Source organism: Apium graveolens, chromosome 11 (assembly GCF_009905375.1).
Source record: "Apium graveolens cultivar Ventura chromosome 11, ASM990537v1, whole genome shotgun sequence".
NCBI lineage: Eukaryota > Viridiplantae > Streptophyta > Magnoliopsida > Apiales > Apiaceae > Apium > Apium graveolens.
In genome coordinates, this window is record NC_133657.1 from 76442192 (window position 1) to 76456949 (window position 14758).

A 14758-nucleotide genomic window follows, 5' to 3' on the forward strand; every position below is an offset into this window, starting at 1 on the left:
ACAAAAAAAAAATTCCTCCAAAATGCTTCCAAATCAAAAAATCTCGTCGATAGCGAAACCCTTATATACTGTTATATATTTGGTAAATAATACGAGTATTATGGAATGTGTGACGGATTATTTTGTTTGTCATCGACCGAGAACTGTTAAAAATTTCACTATAAAATACTTTTATGGAATCCTATTTTTATGATAAAACTTCCTCCGCTGAGAAAAATTAAGTATTCACAAAATATTTATTTGTTATTTGGGTATCACGATAATGATTACAAGGTGTTCAAGTTTGTATTTTTTTCATATAGATACTATGTTTGTGTCTATAGTTTAAGTACAGATGATTGGAAAGTCTCGGAATATGTTGATGACTATATTTCTAGTATCATACACCGATATGCAAAGGCCAAGTTGGTGAATGGTTGTGCATATTTTGTAGATGATTCATTTGAATTATGTAGGTTCTTTTAATCTAAACTTGTATTTGTTTTGTTTTGCTATATTTTGTTTTCATGCGTTAAGACTCAATCTACAGGTGTGAAGTAGTTGCTTGCTTTTAGGATAGTTTCTTGCTTTTAAGAGATTAGAAGAATAACGTTCAGTAGTGGAGACTTAAGAGGAGTTTAGTTATTTCCCTAGTTTATAGCTTGCTTTCGCTGTGTACTCAGTTTAAATATCTCTTCTGCAGTTCTAATAAAAACTACACTATTTGATAACACATTTTTTTTCTCAGTTTTCATAACAAACACAACAAGTATAACCAACAATCTGGTATCAGAGCTCTTGGTTCAAACAGTTGATTCCCAAGTACATGCCAAAAGCAGTGTCGACAATGGGACCAGGAAAAAACAAAGATGTTGCGGTTAGTTTGAATTACCCCATGTTGACGAGAGGTAATTATACAGCATGAGCTCTGAAAATGAAGGTATATATGCAAGCCCATGGCGTCTGGGATGCAGTGGTACCTAAATATACGAAGGCACCAATCGATGACAAGATGGACAAAATCGTTATGGCAGCCATTTATCAAAGTATTCCAGAAGACATTCTCCTTTCACTGGCTGAGAAAGAAACTGCAAAAGAAGTTTGGGAGGCAATTAAAGTAATGTGTCAGGGTGCGGAACGTGTGAAGAATGCAAAGATACAAACGCTCAAGGCTGAATTCGAGTCACTAAGCATGAAGGACTCAGACTCTCTCGATGATTTCTGTCTGAAGATCACATGCATGGTGGCAAACATTCGTGCACTTGGAGAGGCAGTAGCTGAAGCTTATTTCATGAAGAAAATATTAAGAGCAGTACCCCCGAAGTTCTTATAGATTGCGTCCATCATTGAACATTTTGGTGATCTAGATACAATGACAATAGAGGGGGTTATCGGTTCCTTGAAAGCACGTGAGGAAAGGCTTCAAGGACAGGGCGATAATAGTGGGAGTCAGTTGCTTCTCACTGAAGAGGAATGGTTGAAGAAGGAGAAGGAGGAGAGCAAGTTGTTGCTCACTAGAGATGAGTGGGCCAGGCGATCAAATAGAGTTGGAACAGAACAAAGGTCTTGAGGACGAGAATATAATCGAGGCACACGTGACAGGAGCCACGTAAGGTGTTTCAATTGCAACATTCTCGGATATTTTGCTGCAGATTGCAGGAAACCGCGACGTGACAAAGAAAGTAAGGAGGAGGCTAACATTGTTGAAATTCTAGATGAACTAGCATTGCTTTTAACAGAATGTGAAGGCAAAGGAGAAAAAAATGATGTTATTGAATGAAGAGAAGGTGACACCTAAACTAGTTCAAGATGGAGAAGGAAAAAGGATAGAATCAAACCTATGGTATTTGGATAACGGGGCCAGTAACCACATAACTGGGGAGCGAAAAAAAATCAGGGATTTGGATGAACGAATAACGGGGCAAGCGAAGTTTGGAGATGGGTCATTGGTCCACATAATGGGACTAGGCTTTATAGTAATCAAGTGCAAAACGGGAGAAGAGCGAGTATTGAAAGAGGTATACTATATTCCCTCACTTTGTAGCAATATAATTAGCATTGGCCAGTTTTCAGAATAAGGTAATAAAATCATAATTAGTGGTGACTATATGTGGGTACGTTATAATTGCGGAAATCTTCTTATAAAAGTCAAGAGGTCTATGAATAGGTAGTATAAAATTATTCTTGAAATCTGTGAGCCACGGTGTCTGCTGTCTAAGACGAATGACGATGCTTGGCTTTGGCATTCCCGATTGGGTCATGTCAACTTTAAGGCGATGATGCTAATGGATTCAAATAAAATGGTGCATGTTTTGCCAAAGTTATCTCACCCGAAAGATGTATGCACGGATTGCATTATGACAAAGCAGATCAGGAAAAGCTTTCCATCTATCTATTTTTGATGCAAAGAAATTTCTAGAACTGGTTCATGGAGATTTATGTGGTCCTTTGTCACCACCCATGACAACAGGTAACAAATATATATTCCTTTTGGTTGATGATTATAGCAGGGTCATGTTGGCATATCTCTTAAAAAGAAAGAATGAAGCACTTCAAGCATTTAAGAACTTCAGAGCTCAAATCGAGGATGGGCCAGAAAAATGAATCAGAACTTTCAGGACGGATCGCGGTGGCGAGTTTTGCTCGAAAGAATTCACAGACTTCTGCAACGAAGTTGGCATTAAGAGGCATTTTACAGCGCCTTACTCGCTATAACAAAATGGTGTTGTGAAACGGAGAAATAGAACCATGATCGAGATGGCTTGAAGTATGTTGAAACAAATGCACTTGCCAAGTACTTTTTGGGGTGAAGTTGTCCATCATACGATTTACATATTAAATCGTCTACCCACACGTGTTGTTTCTGGAATGACTCCATTTGAATCTTGGTCTGAGAAAAAACCATCTATCAGTCATATACGTGTCTTTGGATGCCTAGCATACATGATATTTCCAAGTGGTTCCATTAAAAAACTTGAAGATCAAAGCAAGCCAGTCATTCATCTTGGGAAGGAGCCTGGAACAAAGGCTTATAGGCTGTATGATCCCGTCAACAAATCAGTTCATGTCAGTAGAGATGTTATTTTCGAAGAAAGAAAGCACTGGAACTGGGATGGAAATGAGAAAGTTGCAAAAGAACAAATGAAGACATTCATTATTTTTGGAGCACGTAGTTATGTTGAAGGAGGGAATGCAACAGAACATGACTATAATATCTCGTTTGATACAGAGATTGATAGTGACACAAACTCTAATTCGATGAATACTGAGCCTATGCATACATCGAGTTCTTCCGTTTCAGTTACAGATTCTGAAACGAGTAGTGAGCCTAGAAATTACAGAAGTCTCAGTGACATATATGCTAATACTGAGGTGTTTGAACTCGAAGATGATGAGTTACTTCTTATGGATGTTGATGAACCCGTGAATTATGGACAAGCTGTGAAGGATCGTAACTGGAGGGATGCAATACAAAGGGAAATTGATGCAGTTGAGAAGAACGGAACCTGGAAGCTTACAGAACTGCAAGCTGGGCACAAGGTGACTGGTTTGAAATGGATATATAAAATAAAGAGAGATGCAAACGGGAAAATTCAGAAGTATAAGGCAAGAATCGTGACCAAAGGGTACGTCCAAAAACAAGGTGTGGACTTCGAAGAAATCTTCGCACCTGTCACGCATCTTGAAAATATAAGGTTACTCCTTACTCTCGCTGTCAAACATAGCTGGGAAGTTCATCATCTTGATGTTAAAACGGCTTTTCTAAACGGCGATATTCAGGAAGAAGTTTATGTGTCTCAGCCTGATGGGTTTTTTCAGATTGGAAAGGAGAACTTGGTGTACAGGCTTATAAAAGCTTTATATGGATTAAGGCAGGTACCCCGAGCCTAGTACGAGAAGTTAAATAAATGTCTTGAAGAACTGGGGTTTGAAAGATGTCCTCACGAGCACGTTGTCTACACCAACAAAACTGAAGGAGAAATTCTTATTATTGGAGTTTACGTCGATGATTTACTCATAACAGGTACAAGTGTTACTGTTATCAACAAGTTTAAGGAGCAAATGAATAGAAGATTTGAGATGAGTGATCTTGGAAAGCTCTCATACTACTGAAGAGTACGAGCATCTCGAATCTATCCTACATCTACACTAAACTCCATCATGAACACAAGAACAGTTGCAGATCATTTGAGAGAGAGAGATAAGAGAGAAGGATAGAGAGAGATGAGAGAGATGAGAGAGAGAGGAAAAGTTTGTTATGATTTCACTAAATTGAATATTTGCAATCAATGTTCAGATAGTCTATATATACTTGATATGCAAAATACAAATCTTACTAACTAACTATTGACTTTACTAACTAACTTTGACTTTCCTATTTTGGTAAGCTATGATTAGCTTCTTTTGTATTTGATTTGCACATTTCTGAACTATGTTGACTGCTGCACTAGGCACATTTCCATTGCTCAATATATTTTCAGTCCACCTAGTGACAGATGCCACAATATCCCCCTAAAAATGGGAATGGATCCAAAAGTGAGAATTCCCAATTTTGATGCACAAGACCAATGTAGAACCTTGCCAAGTCCCTTAGTGAGTATGTCTGCAGTATTCTGTAAAGTAGGAATCTGAAGCACCTGAACAATACCCAACTTGATCTTTTCTCTAATGAAATGACAGTCGAGTTCTATATGCTTTGTACGAGCATGATAAACTGGATTAGCTGTTAAGTCAACTACAACTTTATTATCACAATACAAAGGCACTAGTGCTGAAACTTTGATATTGAGTTCAGCCAAAAAATTCAGAAACCAAATGACTTCACATGAGGCATCTGTAATAGCTCGATATTCAGCTTCCACAGAACTCCTTGAAGTAACATTTTGCTTTTTAGAACGCCAAGAAACAGCTACATTTCCAAGAAGTAAACAATAAGCACCAACTGACTTTCTATCATTTGCATCCCTTGCCCAATCACTATCACTATAGATTGATAATTAAAGAGAATTGTTAGCTGGAAAGAAGAGACCATGACTAGCAGTCCATTTCAAATACCCGAGTACTCTAGTTAATGCATCCATATGTTTCTTTCTGGGAGCATGTAGATATTGACTCAACATTTAAACTAAAAAACTGATGTCAGGTCTGCAAGAATTTAGATATAACAATTTTCCAACTAGTGCCCTATACAGTGAAGGATTATCAAGTAAGCAACCAGACTTAGAACTGTCAAACAGTTTCAAATGAGGATCAATGGGAACTGATAAGGGCTTACAATCCACCATATCAACAGAAGCCAACATATCTTGAATAATTTTTTGTTGAGTAACAAAAATACCTTCCTAATTCCTGATGATTTCCAGGCGAAGATAGTATTTGATACTTCCTAGATCTTTGATGCTAAATTGAACATCCAACAAGTGTTTCAGTGCCTGAATACCTTCTTGATTATTTCCAGAAATCAAGATATCATCAACATAAATCACTGTCACAAGAAAAATATCATCTTTAGTGTAAGTGAACATGGAATGATCAGTTTTGGATTGAACATAACCAGCCTGCAGTAAACTAGTAGCCAACTTTTCAAACCAGCATCTTGATGCTTGCCTTAAGCCATAAATGGATTTTATCAATCTGCAAACAAGGTTAGGTATACCAGAATTTTGAATGTAACCTTGAGGAAGAGTCATGTAAACCTCTTCATGCAAATCTCCATGGAGAAATGCATTATTGACATCCAGTTGCTCAACAATCCAGCCTTTTGCAGCAGTTATAGCTAAGAGAGTTCTAATGGTTACCATTTTTGCCACTGGAGCAAAAGTGTCTTGAAAATCTATGCCTTCAGATTGTGTGTAGCCTTTTGCCACTAATATGGCTTTTTATCTATCAATGGTGCCATCAGAATGATATTTGATCCTGTAAACCTATTTACAGCCAACTGTCCTTTTACCATATGGCAGAGGTACTAATTGCCAAGTATTATTCTGTTCTAGAGCATGCAATTCCTTTTGAATTGCCTCAATCCATTCTGGATGTTAAACAGCTTGAAAGAAATGTTGTGGTTCACAAACAACAGGTGTGGATAATAAAGCATTAGCTAAATGCACCTTTGACTTATTGATGGTGGAAATATGATAATCAGTCATCCATTTTGGCTTGTGACTAACTCTAGTAGATTGTCTGGTAGGAACTTCAGTAATTGAAGAATTGTGAGGAGCACTCTCAGTAGTTCTAAGATCAGGTGAATTAGAACTTGGTTCAGTAATAGAACTTGGCTCATCAATGTGATTATCAGGAAGTGATCTAGTATCTGTAACCTCAGGTAAAGTCAAGTCTGGACTTGAACTATGAGGAACATTATTTATATAAGGAGAAGATTGATTATATGTTAACCAATCTAAAAAGTTTGAAGCAGAATCTGCAGGTTTTGAAGAATTTTGATATGGAAAGCAATTCTCATGGAAAATGACATGCATACTGGTAAACAAAGAGTGAGTTTCCAGATTGTACAATTTATAACCTTTCTGATGCGAAGGATATCCCAAAAAAATGGATTTTATAGCTCTAGATGAAAATTTATCCTGATCATGAACTGAAGCATAACATATGCAACCAAATGCCCTTAATTATGAATAATCGGGAGGCTTGTGATGCAAAAGTTCATAAGGAGTTTTATACTGAAGTATAGGAGTTGGTAACCTATTTATAAGATAGGCTGCAGTTAAAACACAGTCCCCCCAAAATTTTAAAGGTAGACCTGATTGAAATCTTAAAGCTCTAGACATTTCCAACAAATGTCTATGTTTTCTTTCTACCCTAGAGTTTTGTTGAGGAGTGTAAGGGCAAGAAGATTGATGAATAATGCCAAGATTGGCCAAGAAATCATTAAAAGAAGAGTTAAAAAATTCACTCCTATTATCAGTTCTATTAGCTTTAATAGGAATATTAAACTGACTAATGGTATAAGCATGAAAATTTCTGAAAATAGTAAGCACATGTTGCTTATTTGGCATTAAGAAAATCCAGGTGGCCTCAGTATGATCGTCAACTAGTGTTAAAAAATACTTAGCACCTTTGATAGTAGAAGTGCCATAAGGCCCCCACACATCCATATGTACCAAGTCAAAAATAGCAGAATAATGAGATTTACTTTGCTTAGGAAAAGACAATTTACATTGTTTAGAAAATGGACAACTGGGACAATCCTCATTACAAGAGAGAGTTTTAATATCAGCTATATGCTTCATAACAACATCAGATGGATATCCCAACCTAACATGCCATAGTCTAGATACATAAGAAATTGATTGAGATTGCATAGCATTGACAAAAGCCACAGTGCCAACATTGGAAAAGATACTTGGAGAAGTTGAAAGATGAGAAGAATTGAGGTAATACAAGTCAGCATAATGTTCACCAGTAGCTAGAACTTTCTGCTGAATCTGGTCCTGAAAGACACAATGAGTTGAAGAAAAATTAACAATACAGCCAGCATCTTGTGTCAATTTAGAAATTGAAAGAAGATTACAACTAAAATCTGGAACAAATAGAACATTTGTTAAAATGATGTGAGAATTGAGTTGAACATTACCAATCTGATGAATGTCTATGATGTGTTTATTTGGTAATATCACCTTGAAGGGTTTAGATAAAGAAGTAAGATGACTAAAAAGACTATTATTGCAACACATGTGATTAGAAGCACATGTGTCAATAATCTATATAGATGACCAATTACTAATACTAATAGAGGCTTGAAGACAGTAAGCCATACCTGCCATAGATGATGAAACTTGTTCTTCAGGAGAATTGAAGTTGCCTTTCTTGTTCATCATGAGAATCATCATTTGATTCATATGAGAGATTTGATTCTGTAATTGTTCAAGAGAAGGAGCAGATCCTGATTGAGCTGATTGTTTCTGACTAATAGCATTGGGACCTGCATTCATATTCTGTAATAAAGTGTCAACATGATTCACAGCACCATTCTGAGATAAAGGTCTAAAACCAGTGTTTTGAGCAGCCTATTTAGATTTTCCCTTTTTCTTATCTGGATAACCAATTAGTTTGTAACAAAACTCCCTGATGTGACCTATCATGTTACAATAAGTGCACTTCAGAGTTGATTTTTGTCTTTGAGTGACACCAGAACCCTTAAAGACATTGTTACCAGCCTTAGATGTGTCACTGACATTACCAACGAAAGGTATAGATGTATGATATCCTTGTTTCTGTTTCTCATCCTGCTTAATAAAAGAAAAAGCCTGAGATATAGTAGGTAAAGGATTCATCATCAAAATCTGACCTCTAGCCACTGCATAACTGTCATTTAACCCCATTAAGAACTGAAGCAACTTCTTTCTCTGTTCTCTATCCTCAATCAGCTTATAAGAACCACATTTACAACCATATTTACAGGCAATAACAGATTCCAGAGCTGCATATTCATCCCAAAGATTTTTCAACTTATGAAAATAAATCTCTACAGATTTATCACCTTGTTCAAGAGCATGTATTTCTCTCAACACCTGATAAACTCTGTGGCCATTTACACTAGAAAACTGATCATGTAATTCAGTCCACATTTCTTGAGCAGATGTAACAAAATCCATGCCATTACTAATTTCATCTGAGACAGCGTTTAGAATCCAACTTATAACCATATCGTTTACCCTGTCCCATTGTGATCTTAAAGGCGAATTTTCTTCAGGCTTAGCATATGTGCCATTAACAATACCAATCTTGTTTTTAGCTGATAAAGCAATAGTGATAGATCGTTTCCAAGGTCCAAAGTTATTAGTTCCAGTTAACTTCTTTGAAATAAGAACTAGACATGGATGATCTATATTCTGAAGATATAGTGGATGAAGATTCGATTCAACAGAAATCTCATCATTGATATTCTGTGACCTAGAATCATTCTCTGCTCTATTATCATGATTCTGATGATCTATATTGCCCGTAACCATATTAGCATACGTAACACGAGTAGATCTTCCCAAATTTTGATTTAACATACTCAAACAGATCAATCCATACACTCTTAAGCAAGAAACAATCAAACTATCGGTTCTTAATCACAAACTCTTAACCAAGAACACAAGTATGTAAACAACTATACGATTACGATCAAGAATGATAAAAAATGATGCGAAATTATGAAAAAAACCTGTAGATCGCTAAAAGTATCAAGATCGTGCTCAACGTAGTGATCGCAAGCTTTGAATCAAAACTTTCAGTAGTTCTGATACCATGAAGAGTACGAGCATCTCGAATCTATCATGTATCTACACTAAACTCCTTCATGAACACAAGAACAGTTGCAGATCATTTGAGAGAGAGTAGAGAGAGAGATAAGAGAGAAGGATAGAGAGAGATGAGAGAGAGAAGAAAAGTTTGTTATGATTTCACTAAATTGAATGTTTACAATCAATGTTCAGATAGTCTATATATACTTGATATGCAAAATACAAATCTTACTAACTAACTATTGACTTTACTAACTAACTTTGACTTTCCTATTTTGGTAAGCTATGAGTAGCTTCTTTTGTATTTGATTTGCATATTTCTGAACTATGTTGACTGCTGCACTAGGCACATTTCCATTGCTCAATATATTTTCAACTACTTTGGAATGGAGGTAAAACAGAGTGTTGGGTGCATTGAGATTAGACAAACGGCGTATGCTAGAAAAATACTGGAGAAAGCCGGACTAGACGATTGCAATCCTGTCAAATATCCTATGAACCCCAAGGAAAGCATTGGCAAAAACGAGGGTGGTCAGCCTGTAGACACAACTCAATTTAAGAGCTTAGTTGGGGGGTTAAGATACTTGGTTCATACAAGACCAGATATCGCGTTCTCTATGGGAATAATAAGCAGGTTCATGGAGAAGCATACATCAGTACATCTTGATGCTGCTAAAAGGATTATGCGTTACATCAGGGGTACTATAAATTTTGGTCTAGTTTACATGAAGAACAATGGGAATAATGTGGTGACTGGATATTCAGAAATTGATTTAGCAGGCCAAATTGAAGATTGGAAAAGTACAGGGGGAATGATTTTTTACTTGAATGAAGTCTGATAACCCGGGTTTCTCAAAAACAAAGATGTGTTGCATTATCTTCTTGCGAGGCCGAGTTTATGGCCGCCACTGTTGCAGCTTGCCAAGCTATTTGGTTGCGAAAACTTCTTACTCAGATTACTGGAAAGAGCACGGGTCCAGTGGTATTATATATTGACAACAAATCTACAATTGATTTGGCGAAAAATCCGGTGTTTCACGGACGTAATAAGCATATTGACATTCATATCATTTTATCCGTGAATGTGTTGAGAAAGGTGAAATCATTGTCAAGCATGTTAGTACAGACAAACAACAAGCTGATATCTTAACTAAAGCACTTCCATTGATCAAGTTCGAGAATATGCGCAGACTTCTTGGTGTCAAAGAGTTGGCCGAACAAGTTTAGATTACGGGGGAATTTTGTTGGTTCTTTTAATCTAAACTTGTATTTATTTTGTTTTGCTATATTTTATTTTCATGCGTTTAGACTCAATCTACAGGTGTGAAGTAGTTGCTTACTTTTAGGATAGTTGCTTGCTTTCTATGTGTACTCAGTTTAAATATCTCTTCTGCGGTTATAATAAAAACTACGCTATTCGATAGCACATCTTTTGTTTTCTCAAAGGTTTCAATCTACAGTTGAACGGGGACTCAACTTTAGAACTTAAAAGACAGGTGCAACAAGGTGGTGCAGTCGTCCTCTTTTAAAGTTAAACAGTTTATCTCAGTGGGAGTTGTTGATAGTCTCCGAGATTGTAATGAAATAAGGATGTACATGATCAAGGAAAATAGGACACCGAAGATAAAGGAGGTGAGTTCGACTTCTGTTAATAATAAGTATGATGTGCTAGCTGGTTGTAATAGTAATAGGTATGATGTGTTACTAATTTTTTTACAGCAGGGGATGTGCAGATTTATTAGTTTATGACAGTTGTTGGAAAACAAAATATGAAAATATTGGGGGATCCAAATGGTGATTGGAAAGTAACAATATTATGGTCCTAATGAGCTCCAGTTTGGTCTTGAAATTGTCATTGTCTTAGAGGTTCTACTCCGGCCGAGATGACAATATTACAGTTTGCAAATTACCAGAGATCAAGTTGAAATGATCACAATCTTCCATTAAAACTCATCAAAGTTTATTTACAATCGTTTTGTTTATATACTGAAAAATGTAGAAATGTACAGAGAGAGAGATTCTAAGTGAGTGACTCAGAGGGAAGAGAAAACTAACTTTTATACACACAAAATAAATAACAAACTCTCCAGCTGGCAGAAAGGTGGAACCAGCTGGATATGCTGATGTCAGATGTTATGCTGATGTGAGCACATTGGATGTCGAATGATCAGAATGATCAACACCCCCCCTCAAGCTTGGTGTTGAAACGAGACCAAGCTTGGATTTCAAAGAATGAAATGCAGGAGAAGGTAAAGGTTTTATAAACAAGTCAGCAAGCTGTTGGTCAGAGGGTAGATAAGAAAGTTGTAACAGACCCTCCATAACCTTATCACGAGTAAAGTGACAGTCAATGTCAATATGCTTTGTGCGTTCATGAAACACAGGATTGCGGGCAATATGCATAGCAGACTGATTATCACAATACAATGTGACAGGTTGAAGATCGGAAAGGCCAAGTTCATTGAGCAAACAAACCATCCAAGTAACTTCTGAGGCTGCTGCAGCCATAGCACGGTATTCGGCCTCAGAAGAAGATTTAGAAACAGTAGACTATTTCTTTGATTTCCAACTAATAGGAGAGGAACCAAGAAGTAACAGATAACCAGATACTGATCTCCTAGTATTAGGGCAAGCAGCCCAATCAGAGTCAGAATATGCCTTGAGAACAAGAGAATCTCTGTCATTAAGTAGAATTCCTTGACCAGCAGTGGAAGCTACATACTGTAATACATGTTGCAGAGCCTCAAAATTCTATATTCTAGGAGCTTGCATAAATTGACTTAGCGTCTGAACAGAGAATGCTAAATCAGGCCTGGAATTTGTCAGAAAATTCAATTTTCCAACCAAGGTCCTGTAAAAAGAAGGATCAGAATAAAGCTGGCCAGAATCATTGTTGAGTTTAAGATGAAGAGGTAAAGGAGTAGTGGTAGATTTAAATTTGGTAATGCCAGAATCATGAAGCAGTTCCTTAGTAAATTTGGCTTGTGTCAGAGTAATTCCATCAGCAACATAACCAACCTCAAAACCTAAGAAGTAATTCAAATAACCAAGATCTTTAATTCCAAAAATAGTGTGAAGATGAGACTTGAGATGCTGAATACATGAGATATCAGAACCCGTGATGATCATATCATCAACATAAACAGCAACAATAGTTATATCAGAATTAGTTCTTTTGATGAAAAGTGAATAATCATTCTTGGACTGAACGAAACCTTGACAAAGAAATTCATGTAAAAGTTTTGCAAACCATTCCCTACTGGCTTGTTTCAGGCCATAAATGGATTTCTTCAACCGACAGACTTTGTTGAAGGGATTAGGAATACCCGGTGGCATCTTTATATAAACTTCTTCATGTAATTCACCATGAAGAAAAGCATTGTTAACATCTAGCTGAAAAAGTTTCCAACTTTTGCTAGCAGCTACAGATAGAATACTCCTGATTGTAGCCATCTTTACCACAGGAGAAAAAGTTTCTTGATAATCAATACCGTATTTTTGAGTGAACCCCTTTGCCACCAATCTGGCCTTTAACCTCTCAATGGATCCATCAGCTTTTAATTTTATTTTAAAAACCCATTTACAACCTATTGCCTTTTTTTTCTTTTGGTAGTTCAACAATATCCCATGTATTGTTTGACTGAAGAGCTGTAAGCTCTACATTCATAGCATGAACCCAACCAGAATCTTGAAAAGCCTCTTCATAAGAATGTGGCTCAGTTAAACTAGAAGTGTGTGTAAGAAAAACTTTATGAGCTGATGGAAGAGAATCAAAAGTGACAAGATTACATAAGTAATCATTTAAGTGGGATGGTTTATGAATAGTTCTTATACTTCTCCTAAGAGATGGCTGAAGGTGAATGGCATGTAAATGATCAGATGATACATTAGAAGTATGAGAATCAGAAGATTGAAATTCTGAATGATCAACAGACTGATTAACATTCTCATCAGAATGATCAACAATAGGTGAATTTTGAGAAGTAACAAAGACATCTGGAATGTCATAAAACTGAGAAACATCACAAGTAGTATGAGTTGGTAAGAAAAACTGTAAAGGCTTTATTGGAGAATCTGTAGATGTCATATGAAAAGGAAAATTCTTTTCATGAAAGACCACATCTCTGGATATTATTATTTTATTGGTAACAAGATCAAGAATTTTGTAAGCTTTTTGAGCAGGTGGATTACCAAGAAATACACAAGGATGAACTCTAGCGGAAAGTTTGGATCTATGTTGTTTTGATGTGGAACCAAAACATAAACAACCAAAGCATTTGAGATAAGAGTAATCAGGTTTGTCCTTAAACAATCTCTTATATGGAGTGACATTGTTAAGAGATTTGATGGGCATTCTGTTAATCAGGAAAGCTGCACATAGTACACAATGTCCCTAATATTTGACAGGAAGTTTTGATTGAAAGAATAAAGCCCTTGCAGTTTCCATTAAATGTTTATGTTTTCGTTCGACCACTCCATTTTGTTGGGGTGTGTCAGAGCAACTAGTCTGATGTAATATACCATATTTGTTGTACAAAGATAGTATTCAACCATAGCATAATTTCATAGCATTATCAGTTCGAATCACTCATACTGAAGTTTTGAATTGGTTTTGAACAAAATGAAGAAAAGTAAACAAAATGTTGACTGAATCACGTTTAGATTTCATCAAATGAATCCATGTGGCTCTCCTGAAATCATCAACTATAGTAATGAAATATTTGCAACCATCATGTGTGGGCGTATTGTATGGACCCCATACATCAACATGTAAGAGTTCAAAAATATGATTTGATTTTATAGAACTGGAGGAAAAAGGCATTCTATGCTGTCGTGCGGCTGGACAAATAGTACAAATGCATTCAGAAGACAAAGATTTTACATCAACATCAAGATTGACAATTTTGAGTTTAGCATAAGGCATATGGCCTAGTCTAAGATGCAACAATTTTGCATCTGTAGTATTACTAGAAGTGAAAGGTACAATTGTATTAACAAAAGTAGAAGAAGATGGTAAACAATCTGCTGAAGAAACAGAAGTTGCCTTGCAAAAAGAGTGTGAAAGCAAATGATCAGCAGCAAAATAAAGACCTTGCAGTTGTTTACCAAGAAGTAGAGGCTTCATTGAATGCCCCTGGACAGAGCAAGTATAAGGTGTGAAACAGACATATAACTGATTGTCTTTGCATAATTTGTGAATAGATATAAGATTGAAATGAAAAAGAAGGAACAAATAGAACATTATGCAAAATGATGGAATGATTTAACTTCACAGTACCAGTATGAGTGATTTTAACCTTAGTGCCATTAGGAATTGTAATACTATTTTCAGTAGATAAAACACTATAGGTGTCAAACAAAGCAAGAGAAGAACACATATGTTCCGAGGCTCCACTATCAAGAACCCAGTTATTGCTAAAGACTGTAGAAAATATGCAAAAAGTACCTGCCAAAAGTGCATTCCCTGTGAATTCAGTATCCTGTGGAGCATCCTTTTTCTGATTCAGTAAGTTTATTAGTTGATTGAATTG